Source organism: Genypterus blacodes, unplaced genomic scaffold (genome assembly GCF_046128005.1).
Source record: "Genypterus blacodes isolate CSIRO-AG114 ecotype Tasmania unplaced genomic scaffold, CSIRO-AGI_Gbla_v1 ptg000358l_1, whole genome shotgun sequence".
Taxonomy (NCBI): domain Eukaryota; kingdom Metazoa; phylum Chordata; class Actinopteri; order Ophidiiformes; family Ophidiidae; genus Genypterus; species Genypterus blacodes.
In genome coordinates, this window is record NW_027467142.1 from 168,971 (window position 1) to 191,646 (window position 22,676).

At 45.6% G+C, this 22,676-nt stretch overlaps 1 protein-coding gene across 2 annotated transcripts in view; it reads left to right on the plus strand.

The window, feature by feature from the left end:
• The first annotated feature begins 20,336 nt into the window (after nt 1-20,336).
• Nucleotides 20,337-22,676, plus strand: part of mef2d (myocyte enhancer factor 2d) — a 67,954-nt gene continuing 65,614 nt past the window's right edge. For both annotated transcript variants that reach the window (XM_076138315.1, XM_076138316.1), the window contains exon 1: nt 20,337-20,549. The gene's annotated coding sequence lies outside the window, so the exon portion shown is untranslated. The remainder of the gene's footprint in view (nt 20,550-22,676) is intronic.

Below are 22,676 nucleotides of genomic sequence, written 5' to 3' on the forward strand. Positions count from 1 at the left end.
ACTCACACAATCCCATCCAAGTCAGAACATATGTATAATTCATAGCACCGTATGTAGCTGTGATGACATAAAGGGCCCACATTCTTCTCATATTGCATGTTCTCTTGATGCCCGCGACAACAAGCGGCGTGGCTTAGACTCATTGAGCCGCCTGAATGGAGCATTGACCGCGCTGACAAGTCGTTTAACAAGTCGGCGCCGCCAAACCAAAGTCCGGCAGCTTTGGGCGGCCCGGGCATCTTTCAGGCGGGCCCGTCACTCTGGGCCATGTGACGCTAAGGGGCTAAGCCTCCGCGTGCAGCCACACACACACACACACACTCACACTCACACACACACACACACACACCGGGATTGTGGGGCTTATTAGATTAAATCTGATCCTGTTGCACCAAGCAGAGAGCTACGGGTCAAAGGCAGCCGGAGGTTAAGGGGGGAAATGTAGGGTAACGTCCCTTATATGATGATTCTGAGCGTCTTTAGCTATTTACTAAGTACAGATTTGTGTCAGTTTCACAAACGTGTGTATGCTACAGATAAAACAAACGCCAAATATGTGCAGATACACGCTTGGTGATCTGGGTGCCATCATATGTTGCACACAAATTATGAAAAACAGAAATCCTGAGAGAGGAATTTCAGTTTTAGATACAGATTTTGTGTCCAGCGGTGGAAACGTATGGAATGTGGCAGATACATACATTTATATTTGTATAGGGTTGCCAAAGCAGCAAAAACTAGAAGCAGGACATGTGACCGTTACCGAAAAGCCTTCAATTCCTCTCTCTCTCTCTCTCTCTCACACAAACACACACAAACACAAACACACACACACACTAGTAATCAATAAACCCATGATAAATCCAGCCTACCTTCCTCTGCGCTCCTCCTCCTCACGTCCTCTTAACGTTTCCCGCGCTCTTCTTGTCTCTTGAGCGCTTTGTCGTGCGTGTGTGTGTGTGTGTGGTCGACGTGGCGTTTTGGGGTCTTGATGCCTTTTCAGGAGTGTAATGGGATTCTTGTTACTTTCGGTTATCTAGCTTTATGAAGAATGTACATCACTCATACAGCTAGATAACCAAAGATAACAACCAACCCCTAAGGCCACCCATCCCCCACCTCTCCTGGGCCACCTGCTGACCTGCGAGCAGAGGAGAAAGTCTGGTTACTCCCTCGTCCTGCGTCTCAAACATTACGGACTGAGCCTTTACATTCACTACACAACAAAGACGTTAACTCTTGTGGCTTTGGGGCCTTTCCTTCTGGCTCAACCTATAGCGGCCCTTAAAGCCCCGCCGCCCCGCCTCAAACTGCCTCCACCAATCACAGACGTCCCCTCGCCCACCCAGAGCTTTGATTGGACGCTGGGACGTCTCTAATGAAGCTTTAACTCCTCAAAGTCAAAGAGACGTGCAACTCCTCGCACCGGTTCAAACAGGCCATGGCGCCAACCTTCTCTGAGCGCCGCCCCTCTGCGGCGCGGCGCCCGCCCCCGTGGCGTGTCCCCGGCTCCGTGGGAGGGTGATGGCTTCAAACGCCGCCCCCCGCCACGGCCAAAATGCATTTCTAAATTAAAAGACGAGCCTGGTGAGAAACACGACCGAGGAAACTGGGCTTTCTTCATTTACCTTATCTGATGACGTCAAGGGTGGAGGTCACACACACACACACACACACACACGTTATTACACAAAATGTTTGCAAATGAATACACATTCTGGAGATGGGTCTTTCCATGCACAAAAAGGCTCCAACCAACAAAAAGCACACACTGTACACTTAGACAATGGCAGACACACACACACACACACACACACTGACACTGTGTGGCACATGGCACAAGGCCCCATCTAATTAAAGCTGCTCTGTGTGCCCAGATCCCCGTTGTGGCAGGATCCTCCCCCACCAACGCCACCACCAAGTAATGAAGAGAGAGAGAGAGAGAGAGAGAGAGAGAGAAGAGGAGGGTGAGGCCAAGATTGATTCAGTCCTACAGGCTTTAGCGAGGAAGGCTACATCCTGGTTAGCAAACAACCAATCCCCCTCAGTATTGTTCTACCGCCACCGCTGCTTTTCTTCTTCTACTCTTTAATGTGGACGGTGATGAGATCGCTTTGTTGCCACGAGCAAAGCTGAGGCATCTTCAGCCAGGCGCTTTGTTTCAATGCCCAAGAACGAACCACAAGGACAAAGGCCGGCCCTTTAAGAGCACACACACACACACACACACACACACACACACACACACACACACACTCAAATGTGCAGCATTGTGTGAAGTTACACGTGTGTTCAGTAATTACACACACACACTCATGTAGATATTCACACACACACACACACATTTAATCACACTCCCATGCAGTGGTGTGTGTGAAATTATTGTATAATCATATTAACACACGTGTTCAGATTTTAAGCAAAAGAAAAAATACAAAATGTCTAATACTTAAATATTAGAACATGATATAATAATCATTTTGAATCAATTTATATTAGAATATTTAAAGTATTATAATTAATAATTTAAAACACATCTTTTATTAATTTTTTTTTCTGTGTATTTTTTCTAAGTTTGGAGAATTTTAAAGTTAAAGTTTTTGTGTTATTCCTTCATTTATTTCTAATATCTGCAGTTTGAGCCTCTCTGATATTTTCCACCATTTACAAATCCATTGATAATTAGATGCAGATTGTAATCATCCTCATTAATGCTGCAGCTGCTATCAGAGAATTCACAGCAAATGAGACTATTTCAATATTTGCCTTTTTTTCTTCATGATTCTCTCGTTTACACACACCGCACCTTCACACACACCGCACCTTCACACACACACCGCGCACCTTCACACTCACGTCACACTTTCGCTCCTTCTCCTGCATCACAAACTGCATCAAAACGCCAATAGACTCCATAATAACTCAAACTAAACTGTAAATACTTCGGAATATTTTCATACTTTAAGAGATCCTCTCTCTCTCTCTCTCTCTCTCTCTCTCTCTCTCACTCTCTCTCTCTCTCTCTCTCTCTCTCTCTCTCTCTCTCTCTCTCAAACCTAATCAGGCTTTACCATTGGATAAGAAGCGCCGTGACGTCACCAAACAGACGCCTCTAATTGGAAACAAATGAAGGTGAAGGCGCGGAGCTTAGGAGCCACAGACTGATGCTGATTTCATCTCAAATAAAAATAAATACACAAGAATCAGCAGTAAAATCCCACTGAGTGTGAACCTGTGAGGAGACTTTGAGTCTCTGAGTTCAGACTGCAGGCGGACGCAAAGGCCGTGACGGGGCCGGTACAGGAGGGTGTGTGAAGTGAACGGGCCTGATGTGTGTGTGTGTGTGTGTGTGTGTGTGTGTGTGTATGTGTGTGTGTGTGTGATGACGTGAAACAGATTCGATAGAGAGAATCAATTTCCTCTCCGTCTCATAGATAAATAAAAACGCTACAAAATATCCAATTGGATGAATTTTTCCATAAATCTTTCTGTTATTTTGTTCATCATTTCCTCTTTGGTCGACTTATTTTCACACACACACACACACACAGCAGCTGGATCCGCGTTTCTTACAATATTGAATTAGAGTAACTTTCCAAATAAATCGCGCGTGTGAGTGTGTGTGTGTGTGTGTGTGTGTGTGTGTGTTACCTGCGGGGAGCCACGTGTTGTGAGGCGGCTGCATGTCTCTCCTCCCCGGGGAACTCTGAGGAAACACAGGCGACGGATTTTAGACACAGCAGCAACAACACGAGATGACGTTTACTAATATGAACTAACGCGATGATTGATGAGGAAACGTGGAGGGAGTGTGTGTGATGCATCTCTAGCCTGTGAGTGTGTGTGTATATTTCTAGCTCGTCACAATAACGTCATCCTGTGCGCAGATTATTAAAACTGAAACACACACAATTTGTATCATGTGAATTATGTCTCCCTGTGTGTCCCTGTGTGTGTGTGTGGGTGCGTGTGTGTTGTGTGTGTTGTTTCCCTGGATGAAGCATCGTGCTCCCCTTTGTCAGGTTCATCCTCTGCGCTCCGCCGCATGGACACACACTCACACACAGTTACACTCACACGCATCATGTGAAATGTTGCATAATCCCAACATTTCTGATCCAAACCCTCTAAAAGCTCCCCCGCACACGTGCGTGTATGTATTTGTGTGTGTGTGTGTGTGTGTGTGTGTGTGTGTGTGTGTGTGTGTGTGTGTGTGTGTGTGTGTGTGTGCGCGCAATCACACACACAGACACACGTGCACTGTGTATTTGGCCTTGTGATCCTTTATCCGCTGAGCTCGGGTGTGAGCGCGGCACCGCGGGCCTGTAATCCTCAGAGGGTCCAGTGAGGTCCGGGTCTCTGCGCCCAAACCGGCCAAACCGGAGCGGCACATTTGGCGCGCTTGGTGCCTTATGTTGGCTCACAGTCCGCCCCTTGAGCTGAGAGAGTGACCCCGCTAACGGCCTGGAGGTCTGGATGAAGATGAGAGACACTCTCGCTCTCGCTTGCTCTCTCTCTCTCTCTCTCTCTCTCTCTCTCTCTCTGCACAATGCGTCATGTGCCTGTGTGAACGCGGATCTCTCTCTCTCTCTCTCTCTCTCTCTCTCTCTCTCTCTCCTAAGTACAAGTTGCCCGTTGCCTAAAACATGTTGCCCCGCAGGTGATGCCGCGTCGCTTCACCTGCTCGTCTTCGCAGCCGCATCCATCCACTGAACCTCAGAGTGCAACACATCTGATAATACACTCATCGAATTAATCGATTAATTGGTAATGAATCCTTCTGTCTCTTACAAGCCATGGTATGTTTTCAAGCTACAGTAACATTGACCCTTAACACACACACACACACGTACACACACACACAGCCCATAGTTCTCCTCTGTGCCACATTGTGCATCCACAACCTCATATCAGTCATTGATAAATGTCTGATTAATTATTAATTAGTGTCTCTAGAGTTTGATTGGTGTGTGTTTAGGTTTCCACGGCCCAGATCCTCTATAACACAAACACACACACACACACACACACTGAACTCACTGCTGCTGTGGAAGTTAATACACACAATTGGTCTCAACACTGATGTTCCAGTTGTTCCTTTCATTAAACGCGGGCCCTGAACGCACCTCCGTGTCTACAACAGTTTAGCGTTTAGTCTGCACAGAAATGTCAAATCCGGACCAATTTCAATAGAAGTATCAACATTCCGGGTCACTTTGGGTTTGAGGTGATGTCATGAAGTGTGTGTGTGTGTGTGTGTGTGTGTGTGTGTGTGTGTGTGTGACCCAAACACTCCGTCAGGGTTAAACAGGCTTCATGTGTGTGTTTGTGTGTGTTTGTGTCTCTCAGCTCAATTTAGCTCCAATTCTCAATCAAACGTCGCCTCAATTCTTTACGCTCTTCACGTGCACCTGTGTGTGTGTGTGTGTGTGTGTGTGTGTGTGTGTGTGTGTGTGTGTGTATTCATGTGTGTGTGTCTGTGTAGATGAATTTAGAGCCTAAACGCGCCGCTTTAACACTTTCTCCCCCCGCACTCTCTCCTCTCTCTCCCGCCTGACGCATGCCTCGCTCCATAGACTCTCTCTCTCTCTCTCTCTCTCTCTCTCTATCTCTCTCTCTCTCTATCTCTCTCCATCTCTCCCTCTCTCTCCTCCGCGTTCCGCCGTGCCGCATCGTTCCCCCCCGCACCACATCATCACATAACGGTATTAGAGTTTATACTCACGCCGCCGTCTGCGCGGTGACCACAAGTGTGAGCACCGAGCCGCTGTGGAGATGGAGCCCGACTGAGCCGCGGGAGGCTGGCCCGCTCGGTCTTCATGGCTGCGGCTGCCCGTGACGTGTCTCCGCCTCCGTCCACTCAGCGTCCCCCGCGCGGGTCTCACCCCCTCGTTCGCTCTCGTCCCCCATTATCTCCCGTGGAGGTGGATCTGGTCTCGCCTCCTCCTCTCCTCCCCCCCATCATGCGCCTCCCGCCGGCCTTCGCACGCACCGCGCCCCGCATCAGACGCAATATGAACTTCAACACGCACGGCTCTAAAATCATATACCGCCGCTCAGGCCACGCCCCCCTGTGACACGCACCGGTCTGCCGCTGGCCCCGCCCTCTCACACACACTCTAGGGTTAAACAAAAAAACGCACAAAATACTTCACTGCACTTCTCCTGTACACTTTGGGATGAATTGTATTTTTGTGGAGAAGTTGGCAAATAATGACTTTAACTTCATTACTTCATCCCTACAGGTTCATTACTGAGACACAATGATTGGGACTTTGGGATTCTGGGCACTACACAGTTTTAAACACAGGAGGCGATCAAGAGCCCAACTGCTCTGGGAACCGGAGTTGAATTTGGTTGAATAGTCTGCAGGTCTGGACTGAAGCAGATTCAGGCTAAGTTCCTGAAGTCTGAAGGAGAAAGAGAAGCAGCGATCAAAACTTACCTCAAACTAACCCTAACCCATGAAAACTCAAAGTTTAGACCGTTGGACCGAGTGATGGTTCTGAAGCCCCAACATCTAATATGCCAACAAAAGCCAGGAAAAACAACAGTACAACACTTCACATGTTGTTGAAACTCGATGATCTGTGTTGTAATCTAAAGATTTTAAGCAACAGTGTGTAGCAGCGTGAACAAACATACATACTGGCCAACTGGACAGGAAGTGACGAGCCTCCCTGGAGCGTCGATAGTCCCTGCAGAGCTTAGACCAGTATGATTAGGTAGCTAGCTGACAGATAATTATGCTAAGTATAAATATTGTGTAAAAGTCACTGTAAATGTACAAGAAGTTCAGTTTTAGTTCAACAAACTGAGCCTCATTGGTGACATTTGTGTATTTGTTCTTACATCTTTGTGTAGCTGAAGGCATGTGACAGTAAGCTCAGTGTGCTGTGTGATTTGTGTAGTCATGAATTCTTTGTCCAAGCTTCTTTGTCTAGCTTGAATAATATAGACTAAAAAGGATAAGAATCATTATCATGCTTGCATCACCTTCCAAACTCTCCAAGGAGAGCGAGAGAGAGAGCAAGAGAGAGAGAGAGGGAGAGAGAGAGAGAGAGAGAGAGAGAGAGAGAGAGAGAGAGAGAGGGCTCTTGCGTAGTCAGGCAGTGCTGTGTGTGAACATTGGTGCTTCATCTTCGAACATAAACATGAGATTCTGAACACAACTCAAGCTTGATGTGTTTCTTCCAAATGATTAAACAAACAGACTCTTTACTTTACGTTTGTTAATAACTTAGAACTTGAAGATAAATTAACAGAGATTAACTTGTATAGTTTATAAAACCCCAATCTGTTCATACTTTGATTTCGTGACATTTATTTGAGTATTTCTCCATCTTTACTGCTATTGAGGTCATTTTCTGTTGTATTTTTGGACTACAGGTGATTTGCAGACAATATGAGACAGTGATTGATCATCTGCATATCCTCATATCTCCATTTGAAGTCTAAATATTGATAACGTGAGCAAACTTGTGTCACCAGCTTTGCAGAGTTTCATTCATTTCAGTCATAGATCCGATTTCCTGAAACAAACTTGCTTGTATTGATGAACAACTGGACAATTATATGTTTCTGTCATTTTGTAGAGTTTAAAAAGGAATAAAGACATTTTAAGTGTAAATCCTGGTGTCTCCAGTTTTGTAGTCTTGATGCCCTCAGAGTTGTAGGATTCCAGCATTGTGTCTCATTAGATTAACACACATGTGGTCCATGTTTATGCATCATGTGATCATAATAAATCACAAATTATCATCTGATGACCTGAGCCACCTGAGCCACAGCGATGACAAAGCGTCTCTTGTTTTAGGGTGAACTTCTGTCCATCATGGTGGAGCTGCAGGGACTTCACCTGATCAGCAGCATGTTACAGCTGAGACACGTGTTCCATTTACAGCTGGAATCTGTATTGTCACTACAGGGGAGTGGAAAGTGGAAAACCCTCAAAACTGCACTTGAACAAACCTAATCTTCTTCTTCTCCTTCTTCTCCTGCTTTCACCTGAGATCAAATCAATCATGAGGGTGGATTCTTTGCTGACTTCCCTGGCGACGCACACATGTTTCTCACTCCTGTGCGTATGGAGCGTGTGGGATTATAACACTTTGGTGTAATCTGCTCTGGTTACTAGTATTGGTTTGACTCAAAGGCCCCGGTTGGACTCGGTGTGCCTGGATCAAGTGCGCACATCCAACATTCCCATTGTGTGCCTCCTTTGATACAGAGGAGTCCAGGAATGTGACCAGGGGGTGAAGACCGTGCAAATCAGCTTTTACTGTCACCGCCGAGCCCAGACCCCGCAGACAAGAGCCAAGAAAGGGGGTCTGGGTCACTTGATTATCATAATAATCAGATCGTGGGGATAAAAATCTCCTTTGAATAAATTAAAGCTTCAATAGGAGGCGCGACTGCCAAAGAGACAACTTTGTCAGCCCCCCGGTTTGTTGTCGGGGGGTTTGGGCACTCTGCAGACCAATGTTCTGGCCTCCGCTTTCCTTTCTCTCCACGTTTTGGACGCCGGCCTGGAGATCAGGCTCTAAATACAGCTACTGTTTCTCTGCTCCCAACTCCGTCCATCCATCCAGGCCTCCAGCTCCTCCTGGGAAAGCTGAGCGGCGGAGGAGGTGGAGGTGGCTAATGGGCTAAAGGAGCGGGCACAATAGCCTGGGTTCACCCTCCCTCACCCGCCCCCCACACACACCCCCGTCCCTCCCTCCCTCCCTGGGAACCCGGGCACCGAGGTGGACCAGGGGCCGCTCGCCATTGTGGTGGCACATCCCAAGTTCATTAGCACCCATCAGGCCATTCCTGCAGGGCCTGGCGGTTAATGCTCCTTTACACACACACACACACACACACACACACACACACACACACACACACACACACACACACACACACACACACACACACACACACACACACACACACACACACAAACACACACACACGCACACACACACACACCTCCTCCTTCATCCACGTTACACTGCACAGGCTCGCTGACATGGAGCCTCTTTTAGGCGCAGCATCTGGATTTCCTGTAGCTGAGGTTTAAGGGTTAATACTGCAGTTTGAGTTGTAAATGAACATAAATACACTGAAACTTAAGTTACTTTAATTACTGTATTTATGACTGCGTATCAGTATTTACTGGGTTACTGCCAATAAACATTATTGTGATCATGTTAATAGAATGAAACTGTTGCTGTTACGTCCATGTTTGGCGTGTGTGTGTGTGTGTGTGTGTGTACTTCAGAGTACTTTATTTATTCTCAAGGAGAAACCTGGTTCTCTCCTAACGAGGCTGGGAGAACACGGCCTCACCTGGACTGCTGGACGCCGCTGAGCGTCTCCACCCCTCGCCTCACTGACTAATGTGCACCGACATCGTCCTCAGGTGGGGACGTGCAAAGCGTGAACCAATCACAGTCACAGCTGGGAGGGGAATCGTTCCTCAGGACGCCATAACGCCTCAAAGTTTGTCTCTACGATCCTCCGTCCTCTTCATGGAACAGACGCTGGTTCTCAACTCTGTGGGTCAGTTGTTCTTCATCCATGGGGGTATCTGTTGTCATGATGAGAGGCAGGAAGTGAGCGTGGTTTGGTGGGCCAATGGCAGCACTTTGGAGGCGTGCACAAAGGGTTTCTATGATTATGATTTGGGTACCACAGCGGCATTACGATGACTATTTCAAACGTGTTCTCCAGCAGATGGCAGCATCGTACCAGCAGCATGCAGGGTTACGATAAAACTGCGATTTCTCCTTAAACATGATGATGGAGATGTTTAGTTGCCTTAATAAAGGGATTCACAGTCACATACTCAGATGTTTCTTCACCATGGGTTCTGTGGTCGTTCCAGGTGGTTCTCAAACAGGTCGCCGTAGCAACCGTAACTGCCCAAATCGTTCATTATCCGGCGTACATCCCAATCCTGTCACAATCCAAGTTAACCCAAGTTAAAGTACTTCAAAACCGACTGATTGAGTCGATTTTGCTGCGTTTATTATCATTAATTTATCATTTATTTATACCTCCTCCTGAACTACACTGTGTACCTCCTCCTGTACTACACTGTGTACCTCCGCCTGTACTACACTGTGTACCTCCGCCTGTACTACACTGTGTACCTCCGCCTGTACTACACTGTGTACCTCAGGCTGTACTACAATGTGTACCTCCGCCTGTACTACACTGTGTACCTCCGCCTGTACTACACTGTGTACCTCAGGCTGTACTACACTGTGTAGCTCAGCCTGTACTACACTGTGTACCCCAGCCTGTACTACACTGTGTAGCTCAGCCTGTACTACACTGTGTACCCCAGCCTGTACCAAACTGTGTACCTCAGGCGGTGTACTGAAGGATCCCAGTGTCTCCGTGTTGGCGACGTGCTCTGAAACTCAAAGCTCCAGATCTTTTGTCCCCCGAAAATCTGCACATATTGTTGGAGCTCTGTGGGGGCCAAACAGCCTCTGTGTGCCAACCCAGACAGACTACACACACACACACACACACACACACACACACACACACACACACACACAGGACTCTCTCTAAAATAGTTCATTAAAGCAGCAGAGTTGTGGTGGCAAATAAATTAAATGGAGACAAAAGAAAACAATGAGAATCTTTATTCTCTTATTTAATTTGTCTTTAATTCCTCAATGATGGAGGAACCGTGTGTGTGTGTGTGTGTGTGTGTGTGTGTGTGTGTGTGTGTGTGTGTGTGTGTGTGTGTGTGTGTGTGTGTGTGTGTGCTCATGTTCCTCATTAAAGGGCTGAACGGGTTCATTCTGTTCTGTTCAGTTTGGTTTGGCTGCACTTTGGGCCCAGACCCCGGATGTTGCTCCTCAGGGCTCCCGTCTTACCTCATAGGTGCTCCTCTCCCTCCTCCAAGGTCTACTGGGTCTCTGTGTCTCTGTGTCTCTGCCTCTCTGTGTCTCTGCGTCTCGTCGCTTCGTGCTTTTGTTTTGAAAGGCTCGCGCGCACAGAAAGATGGCGGAGTGAAAGCGTCTCGCGCCACACTCATTACGGCCGCAATTAGAGGCTCTGTCTCATTTGCATAAATGCTAATGAGACAAAAATTCATGGAGGGAAATGAGATTTTCACACGCGTGTTTTGGCGCGTGAGGGGTTTTATTTGACACGTTTTTTAAAAATGTTAGGAATTATACAAACATTCAACACAAGAAACTCCAGATAATAAAGATAAAAATGCTTCAAATGTCGTCTACAGATCATATTTGATTTATCAAAACTATCATTCTCACACAATCTGTGCATTAAATACCCAAACATCTGAAACCTTTCATTTAAGGGTAAACTGGGCACCTTAAGAAACATTTACAGCTTCTAATGAGTTTCCTCCTGTAATGTTATTATGAAACATGATTTACACATAAAACCAAATGTTTGAGGGCTTTAAAATGCAGTGTGAAGGGATTTAGTTTATAATCTTAATCATGCAAAATACACACACACATACACACACACACAGAGAGAGAAAGAGAGAGAGAGAGAGAGAGAGAGAGAGAGAGAGAGAGAGAGAGAGAGAGAGAGAGAGATTATAATGTAGGTTAATAAATACAGAATCATATTTCCACTCTGGTCCACCTGCATTATGACTCACAGATGTTAAACTTTGTGAAAGGATCTGTTCTTGTTATTTATTATAGACTGAATATTTCAGACTATTATCAAACAGTTATTATACTTTACTATCTACAAAAACTGCAATATTATTTAAACACATTTTCAATGCAGCCATATGCATGCTGTGTGTGTGTGTGTGTGTGTGTGTGTGTGTGTGTGTGTGTGTGTGTGTGTGTGTGTGTGTGTGTGTGTGTGTGTGTGTGCGACCTGCAGTGATGAAGCGTGATGCCAAATTAATTGCTTAATGCGTTTCTAATATGAATGCGTGATGCGAGTGCGAGGTGAGCATGCGCGGAGAGAGGAAGAGGAGACGTGTGTGTGTGCGTGTGTGTGTGTGTGTGTGTGTGTGTGTAGAGCTTTTCTGCTGGTAAATTTTAAGTAAAGAGACTGATCGACTGATTGATCCTCAAAGAAGAGATGAAGTGAAATCATCATCAAACTGCAGAACTGAACGATTTGATTGATGTCAGTCGGTATGATGTGATCACCAGTCAATACTACAGACAGGTGATCAGCAGAGGAGGAGGAGGAGGAGGAGGAGGAAGAGGAAGTCCAAGGTTTAAGCTTCCAGTTGGTGAGTAAAAAGAACCCAAACCTCCACTGTATAAATAATAATAACAATAATAATTAAAATGTTATGAATAAACTCCCAGGTCTAAAAATTTTACAAATCAAGATTTGTAGAAAATAAAGAAGGAAGGAGAAAGAAAAGGAGAAGCTTTAATGAAAATACCGTAATGTTTATATCACAGATGACTGAATTTAAGGGCCATACATTTATATACATTTATATACATTCATATACATTCATATACTTTTATATACATTTATTTACATTAATGTTTTTGGTGCATAAGGGGTTTTATAGGCTGTTAAGGGATTATATCCCAGTATACTTATGTGTGCATTTGTTCACTTCAGTTTGGCTTTTACAGTAGACAATAATAATAATAATAATAATAATAATAATTATAATTATTATTATTATTATTATTATTATTATAACAATAATTATAATAGAAACAAACCTTTAACGTGAACCCTTAAGTGATCACTTATCAAAGTCACATGTGCAGTTGCACTTACAGACTAATGTAAGGTGTAAACACACTCACTCACATAATAACTTAAAAGGGTTTAAGACGTTTTTAATTAAGCAGTTTTTCACTAAACTGACAAAGTAAATGAAGTCATGAATTATGAATCAATAATTAAACTTGTGTGTGTGTGTGTGTGTGTGTGTGTGTGTGTGTGTGTGTGTGTGTGAGCAGATGAGGCTTGTTGTAATATCAATAATATAGAATCATCTGATGATTCATGTTTAGAACAATAAGACAGCAGCAGAATCCCTTAAAAGCCTTTTAAATGTTCCACACTGAGTCTGTGGAGGAACTCTGAGACTTAAACTTGCCTCTGTATCTTCACTCAGTGTGTTCAGAATCAGACTTCAGTGTGTTCCTCTGCTCAATCTTCAGTTAAGCTTTAATTGAAAGTGTAATGAAGTTTAGAAGCCATTAGCCCGTTTGAAAAAGGATTTAGGCTTTTTAATGATTATGTTTTGAGGGATTTTGAGCCTGAAAAATATAATAAATAATGAAACTAAATAACAACACGTCTTTATATCTGAAGTTATTACAATGTGCATTATTATTCATATTATTATTATTATGAGTGAAGCTCATGAGCTGTGTGATTGGCTGCCTCGTTATTGATCAGTGATCGATCACTCACTGAGCTTATCGGAACGAATAATGACGTCAGTATTTTCCGTTTTAATTTCTGGTTTGTGTTTCTGTTCTGAAAGCACAAACATCAGAGGAAACAAAATCACACAATATTATCAATGATGAATCAAATGTTCGTTGTTTATTTCCAGTTTCAGCAGAAGAACAAAAATAAATCAATAAGAAAGAATCTATTGGAGGAAGAAGAGCTTTTTATTATTCTCTCATTTTAAATTCAAACTAAATCCAACCATGAAAAGAAATAAAGACAAAAAGGCACTTTTATTATTTTTAAATTTTGTTTTCATTCTTCTTCAAAACCTGAAAATCTGAAAGTAAATTTTAAATATAAACTGACTGATGTGCGAAACCAAGTCAAAGTTTGGATCATCATCATCTTCATCATCATCTTCATCATTCAAACAAATGATTATAATAACACATTTAATTTTTAAATCATTTTTATTATTTGAGTGCGAAAATCTTGATTTACTTTATTCTATATTTTAATCTATTCATAAACATTTTAAACATTTTCATTTTCATTTCTGTATCAGCTGGGAAATAAATGATTTTTAATTAATATTAGGACACATTTTGTGTTATTGTGTTTTATTTCATTTAAACGAATCTGTCTGTTCAGAATGATGAACAGTTAAAACCATTAGAGCTGCGGATTACACACACACACACACACACACACACACAGAGACGCACACGCTCATCTACGCGCGCATAAACACGTCGCATTTGCATGTTGTCTCCCACGGTGGAAACGACAATAGGAGCAAATTAATATGCGCATAAATTAAAAGTGAGAGCGTTTGTGAATTCCAGGAACAGGAGGTCAAAGAGGAGGAGAGAAAACCAGCAGCGTTCACACGGGACATGGAGAAGGAGGAGGGGGAGAGGAGAGGAGAGGAGAGGAGAGGAGGGGAGGGGAGAGGAAAAGGAGAGGAGAGGAGAGGAGAGGAGAGGAGAGGAGAGGAGAGGAGAGGAGAGGAGAGGAGAGGAGAGGAAGAGGATGACATGAAGGGGAAGGGGAAGAGGATAAGAGGAGAGGAAGAGAGGTGATGGGAAAGGAAAATGGGAAGAAAGGAAAGGATGAAAGAGAAGGGCAAGGGTAAAAGACAGAGGAAGGAGAGGAGAGGGAGGAAGGGAAGGAGGAGGAGAGGATGTGAAGAGGGTCGATAGGAGGAGGAAGATGAAGAGAGAGAAGTGCAGGAAGAAGAGAAGAGGAAGAGGGGAGGGGAGAGGTGTGAAGAAGAGAGGGGGAAGATGGAGAGGGAGGTGAAGGGGAAAGAGGAAAAGAGGAAGAGGAGAAGAAAGACAGAAATCACACATTCTTATATGTGATTGAGGTTTGAACATCAGTCTAAGTGTTGGAGGAAGCTGAAGCTCCGCCCTCTGCTGAGGACCTTTAACCCTTTCAGCACCATGATCCATCAGAGCCTCATCTTTCACCTCTGCACCCAGAATCTGATCCTAAAATCCCTCCAGCAGCCTTCAACATGGAGCCATGCTGTTTAAGTTTATACATCCACATCACACACTATCGTGTTCAGATGTGACAAAGCAGCAACATGGATCTCACTAACTAACCAACATCACATGACTCCAGCTCCACTTTGAGGCCTCAGGCGCACCTCACATCTAAAAACATGAACTTAATAAAATATGTCCCTGTTTGTGAATGAAGCCGCAGTGATTTGAGGTCAGAGGTCAAAATTTCTGATTTCCTGATTTGTAGGTTTATTTTTCCATCAAAAAAATTGGAAATAGAAAGAAAATCCAACTAAATGAACACACGCACACACACACACACACGCACTCCTTACAGCAGGCACACACCGCCCCCTGCTGGAGAGAAGCTGTTACAGGCAGACTCACTCATTTTCTGGTTTATGTCGCCATCTATAGGCATTGTTTTGTTATTACAAGAAGTTTCATTTTAAATCTGTGACGTCACCCTTCCATTATGGCCAATGTGGTCGTTTTAAAATTTCAGGAAGTATTCATCTATTATTGTACATTACATGTATTACTTTACTCATTTATGGTCTCATTTGATTGAATTGAGTCATCATCATCACTTCATCATCATCACTTCTGTGTTCATGTGAGCAAAGTGAAGGATTCTGATGGAATTAACAGCCGTTCCTTTATTCTTCACTTCCTTCCAGTGATCCAGCATCATTGGCAGAAGTTAGAAGTGAAGTTTCACGTCGCCCACAGAGTCTCAGAGGGTTTGACCATTCCTGAGCGGCCCAAAGCTCTGCGGCAAGGAATATCCCTTAAAAATCCCTTTAACATCTAGAAGAGGAAGAGGAAGAGAGTTCCTTCAGCAGGACCGGCCGGGTGAGACGTAGGAGCCAAAGGGGGAAAAGAAACAAGGAAGAGAAGGAGAAACAAATAAACCGATAGCAGAGAGATGGAAGAGAGGAAACAGAGTCATGCTGGGCTCGGAATTCCTACCTCAGCTCTCATTCTCTGAACATTAAGACACTGTATAACCATGATGAAGGTAATGAAGACGTGCAGGAGAGGATGTTTCCTGACTCTGAGAGGAAGTCGTTCTTTTGGTCCAACAGTGACATCGTGCTGCCGGGTCAGCAGTCAGGACGCGGCTCCATCAGACTGCGTCCTGGGCGCTGCGTTCTCGCCTCAGGGGAGGAGTTGAAGGTTCAAACGCAGAGTGTGGACGTCACCGTGAAGACGCAGTAAACCTGAGTAAACCTGAAAGACTCTCTCCCTCATTAGACCGATCGTTCTCCGTCTGTCTGCGCTTTAAATAAACTCGGTCCTTACCCAGAGCGTTGACCTCCGACCTCTGACACCCGGGCTCCCGCAGGCCGCCCCGCCTCATTTGCCAGGCGACTCTCCTCTCTGCTAATTGTGGCGCTCTCCCTAATTGAGGGGTGCGTGCTGAAGAGCAGAGAGGGGGCGTTTGTTGGCTGCGTCGCCATGGACACTGAGCGTTGCTAGGCAGCTGTGGGGATGCTGTGGATACGGAGAGCGCCGAGCGGAGCGGCGGGTCAGCGAGCAGAGAGGGATCTGCACCCACACACACCTCGCACGCCGAACAACACACTCCACAGCCGGGCGAGGGAGAGAGAGAGAGGACAGAGTGTAAATTAGATGGGTCAAGAGAAAACATGAGGCAGAAAGTAACTGAATACATTACTGGAGTACTTTAGACTTCTTTAGACTGAGCTACAGCAGCAAGAGTAAACAAGACCAGAAAGTTTCCTCATGTTGGTATCCAGGCAGCCATGCGTCACCTCATTCTCCAGCTGGCTGGACGTGTAAAGGACAGGGACACGCCCACTTCCTGTGCTTATGAATTTGATTGATGTCTTCATTGAGTGTGACATTGTGAGACAACAGTGCACGTTTGTTAGTTTCAGTTTATTTCAGCTTTACAGTCTTCACTGTGAATGTTCCAGAGTAGTTATTACAGTTGTATTATATGAGATGCTGAGTGCCACAATGGGCTCGGTAGAAGAAGAAACACGGACAGAGAGATTTGTGGATTTTATTGAGCTGAATAATCGATCCTGCCTATGGAGCCGGGCAGGGCACCGTCAAGCCACCAGGGGGCGCCAGACTGCAGGTGCTGAGGAGCTTTAGCATCACTTGGATGCTGAATCTTCATCTGCTGACGTCGCCTCTGTGAGGTTTGTGCTTTTATAAGTTTGTTCACTTTTCTATTCACTGAACATAAAGAGCCAATCATTGATTTGTGTTCACCGTATAGATCACATAACATAAACTTCACTGATAACAAAAGGGCAAATAATGTCAACTGCATGTTGTCCTGTGGCGTACCCGTGGCGACAGGGCCAAGCCGACGACCGCTGGAGGAGGGACGGCGAAGCGACCGGCCGTCCATCTGTCTGCTGACATTCTCCTCTGAGGCATCATAAGCTTCTTATGTAAAGCATGAAACACTGAGTAATCCTCCTCTGAGCCGCCAAACTCCACTACTGCTGCAGGTACTGCTGTCACTCACTCCACTACTACTACAGGTACTACTGTAACTCACTCTACTACTACTGCAGGTACTACTGTCACTCACTCCACTACTACTACAGGTACTACTGTCACTCTACTACTGCTGCAGGTACTACTGTCACTTACTCTACTACTACTGCAGGTACTACTGTCACTCACTCTACTACTACTGCAGGTACTGCTGTCACTCACTCCACTACTCCTGCAGGTACTACTGTCACTCACTCTACTACTACAGGTACTACTGTCACTCTACTACTACTACAGGTACTACTGTCACTCTACTACTACTGCAGGTACTACTGTCACTTACTCTACTACTACTGCAGGTACTACTGTCACTCACTCTACTACTACTGCAGGTACTGCTGTCACTCACTCCACTACTACTGCAGGTACTACTGTCACTCACTCTACTACTACTGCAGGTACTACTGTCACTCTACTACTACTACAGGTACTACTGTCACTCTACTACTACTGCAGGTACTACTGTCACTCACTCTACTACTACTGCAGGTACTACTGTCACTCACTCCACTACTACTACAGGTACTACTGTCACTCTACTACTACTGCAGGTACTACTGTCACTTACTCTACTACTACTGCAGGTACTACTGTCACTCACTCTACTACTACTGCAGGTACTGCTGTCACTCACTCCACTACTACTGCAGGTACTACTGTCACTCACTCTACTACTACTGCAGGTACTACTGTCACTCTACTACTACTACAGGTACTACTGTCACTCTACTACTACTGCAGGTACTACTGTCACTCACTCTACTACTACTGCAGGTACTGCTGTCACTCACTCCACTACTACTACAGGTACTAATGTCACTCACTCCACTACTACTACAGGTACTGCTGTCACTCTACTACTACTGCAGGTACTACTGTCATTCACTCTACTACTACTGCAGGTACTACTGTCACTCACTCCACTACTACTGCAGGTACTACTGTCACTCACTCTACTTCTACTGCAGGTACTACTGTCACTCACTCCACTACTACTACAGGTACTACTGTCACTCACTCTACTACTACTGCAGGTACTACTGTCACTCACTCCACCACTACTGCAGGTACTACTGTCACTCACTCACTCTACTACCGAAGGTACTACTGTCACTCACTCACTCTACTACTGCAGGTACTACTGTCACTCACTCTACTACTGTCACACTACTACTACTACTACAGGTACTACCGTCACTCTCCTACTACTGCAGGTACTACTGTCACTCACTCTACTACTGCAGGTACTACTGTCACTCACTCCACTTCTACTGCAGGTACTATTGTCACTCACTCTACTACTGCAAGTACTACTGTCACTCCACTACTATTGCAGGTACTACTGTCACTCCACTAGTATTGCAGGTACTACTGTCACACTACGGTAAGTTACTACCAGCGGTGGTAAAGAACCCCAAGTGCCCTCAGCACACAAACACCACACGCCCTTAACATTGTAACTCAGATCAAACACACAGCCACAGAGTCGTATATGTTGATGGTGATGTCATAAAAGTCACATATACTAAAGTTTAAGAGATCAGCTGTTCATTCCTGGCTGTGTGTGTGTCCATATGTCGCCTCACCTCAGGATGTGACAAGTCCACCCAGACTGTGAGGCACGCTCTTATTGTGTGCCACACACACAGACACACACACACACACACACACACACACACACACACACACACACACCTACCGAGTCAATACTACAATACTTTTCTACCCTTTTATGAGTTGTATTGAGAGAATTCTATGTATTACAGTTCTGTAAGTAATGTGATTAAAAATGTCACTGTTTTGTTGATTTCTTGTTATGGCAAGGGGCCTTTCTCTGTTTTAAATATGGATTATGACAACCCTATGAAATCCAAAGTGAGGCCAGACTTAAGGTTTAACATGAGAAGAGTTTTATGCTTTTCAGGCTAAAACCTTTTGATTTAAAGTCGCTTAATAAAGTAATGAAATAGCTTTGGTTCTGTTGAGCCACTGGAAAATACAAGTTTAATTAGTAGTTGCAAAACTTTTAACGCCAAAGTCACACAAAAGTCCTCCCAAAGTATATTTACATGTATGTAATGAAAAAAGGTGATTCATCCTTTCTGTAACAATATTCTGTCCAGTTAATAAAATAATTAACTGGACACATAATCTGACCACATGACGTCACATGTTTTCAGAATCAACAAACACTGAGCACCAGAAGAAGAACGCAAGTCAATAACACATTAAATTAACAAAGAAGTAAAGAAAATATAAATCAATCAAACTCAGAGGTCAACAAATACTGAAATCTGCGTGTAGCTGCCATTTCTCTATCCACAGTTAAAGGAAGTTTAATAATGTCTTCTTCTTCATCTTGTGTAATGAATGAAGAATTTTCATTAATATAAAACACAATTAACATTTCCAAATAGAACCAGAGAGAGAGACAGCGTGAAATGAAACACTCTCTTTATTGGAGGGACGTAGTTCTTTTCTCTGAACGCACGATGTCGCCCTAAGCCCTGCGTGGTTTTCCCCCCACCCGTGATCCGACAATAAGGAAGTGATTGTTTTTTCTCCACCAAGCGACATCACATTGTCTTACTGGTTTCTCGATTTTATACGAATGTGTCCGTACATTTGTAATTCCAGGTTTGTTAATCTTACATCTTATCATAACCAGAACCACGCCACTTCCTTTCAAAACGTATCAACATCGAATATTCGTCTAGTTTGATCCACTTCCGGGGAGTGTTCTTCCCTCTTCCTCCCTATTGGCTGCAGTCCACTGGACCGCCCGCCTTCTTGTCGGAGCACCGGTGGAGCCTCGGCGCTTTCTACGTCACGGCGACCCCGCCCTCTGGCTCGACGCTGACGATCTGATTGGTCGACGCTGCGAGGGCGGCTCGCGCTCATTGGCCTGCGCTCCTGCCGCTCATATCGCGATACCACTCAGGACAGATTAGGCTCCATTTGCCATAACTAAATAGTTACCTTGTACATCAGCTGGGGAGAATTGTTTAATTGGAAGCGCAGCGCCTTCACCCTCGTCTTCGTCACGCTCGTGTGTCCGTCAGCCGCAGAGCCGCGGAGCCGCGTTTCCCCTCAGCGCGCAGATGTGCAGCAGCTTGGGTAAGTCCGCTCGTTTTCCGCCTCTTCCTGTGTTTGTGTACTTCTGACAACTGCGTGTTCGAGTGTTGTGGTCGCGTTGTTGTTGTGATGTTTGCGTGACTTTGGCCGCAGCCGCCGCGTCGTCCGGTCCGATCCGCCGCGAGGTGACGCGCGGCGGCGTTAAACCCTCCGCCCGGGCCGCCAGGTTCGCCTCGCGCGGGTGTTTACATGTAGTTTGTGTAAGTTGGTGTCGGGGTTGTTCGAACCTCCGTCAGTGAGGTGGGATTCAGCCCCTGCACACTGAGTGTAAATACAGCAGGCACGCTGCGTGATAACAGCTGTCACACGCGATTTACGACAAGTGTCACTCGGGCTCTGACGCGATTTCTCTTCATCCCCGCTGATGGATCTCATGTCGTCGTGTTTATTGTGAACTTTTATCGCGCCATCAATCCCGTTTACGCGTCGGCTGACAGCTTCACGCGGCGCCGGCGGCACTGTGGCGTTTGGGGTGAAATCGCGGGTTCGTGGACACTTTGAGCCTCCGTATCTGCAGAATCATCCCGTGTCTCTTTCACGAGCCCACTTCCGACGACTGAGCTCTCTGCGCTGCGCGTAATTGCTTTCCTCCCGGGAGAGAGAGTGTCATCAAACTTCTAATTTCCTCCTCAGACCCGGAAACCATTTTGCAGTGTGTAATGATGATGGCATCAAAAAGCTGTCAGGCGGCCCGCGCGCTCCACGGGGGGTCCAGGTGACAGGGACTGGACCTCCGCTCTGTTATCGATGACATCATTACCCGAGCATGACACATGCCTGCAGGTGAAGTTCAGGGCTGTGATTGGTGGAGCATCCGGGTACCGCGGACGGGCCTGAGCCAGAAGTTGGGAACCTGATCGACCCGATACTGATCCGAACGTTTCAATCCGAACCCCACTAGTGTGTGTGTGTGTGTGTGTGTTTGGTGTCTGTGTGTGTGTGTGTGTGTGTGTGTGTGTGTGTGTGTGTGTGTGTAAAACACGGAATTAATTGTCGTTAAATGATTGGTATGATATTGATATGTGGCCTCAGGTGATTGATTTGCATATTGATCACAGTGAGTGTGAGTGTGCCTTGTGTGTTCATGGTGCGACGGAACTTTGCCTTTTTGGAAGAAACCTCTGTAAATTGAAGTTATTGGTTTGAGCAGCAGAGTTTCCTCCTCAGTTCCGTTTCCTCGGCGTTGGCGGTTGGCACAGCTTGGCCTGATTCTCACTCTGAGTTGTAAACTGCGCGCCAAATCCGAGCTCAGGTGTCAGGTGTGCTTGTTGGCTGCCAACTTCCCCTCCAGACAGGAAGTGATAGATTAGACCTCAGACGTGAAACACGAGCGTAACAGCAGCGTTTTGCGTTGGGAGCAGTCGACACTAAAGCTGCTCGCAAAGCCTCGTACGTATAGAATACATACGGTGTGGTTTTGTGAAACGTTACCACGGAGACCAAAGATTTATCGTACGTCAGCTTCAGGTTTTCTCTGATGTGTGAGCGCGAAGGAGAGATCAGCTGACAAACCACAACAAACACACACAATGTCAAGATGTCAAAGCTAATGGGACACACACACACACACACACACACACACACACACACACACACACACACACACACACACACACACACACACACCGTTATCTTATCCTGCCTCTCCCTGTGAGACCTGACCCTCCCAAGAGTCTCCCAGGCGTGTGTGTGTGCGCATTGGATTCACTATCATCACCATCATCATCATCATCTTCTCCCTCCCTCTGATGGTTGTTGTACGCTCTTGTGTGTGTGGAGGATGACAGAAATGTTGATGGTGCACTTTTGTGCAATTGATACTCTCTGTCTCTCAGTCTGTCTCTCACACACACACACACACACACACACACACACACACACACACACACACACACACACACACACACACATATACATTGGAGTCCTGTGTAAGTGGAGTCCAGTCTAAAGGTCTTAAGCTCCAGATCTCTTGCGGGCTCAGATGCAGTAATGGGCTTTAGTGCGGCTGAGCCTGACTGCAGGCCGAGCAGAGCGGCGCTCTCGTGCCTCAGACGGACGCCGCTCGTGACAAAGATGCAACTTTTCCTCTGTTAGGCACTCAACCAGCAG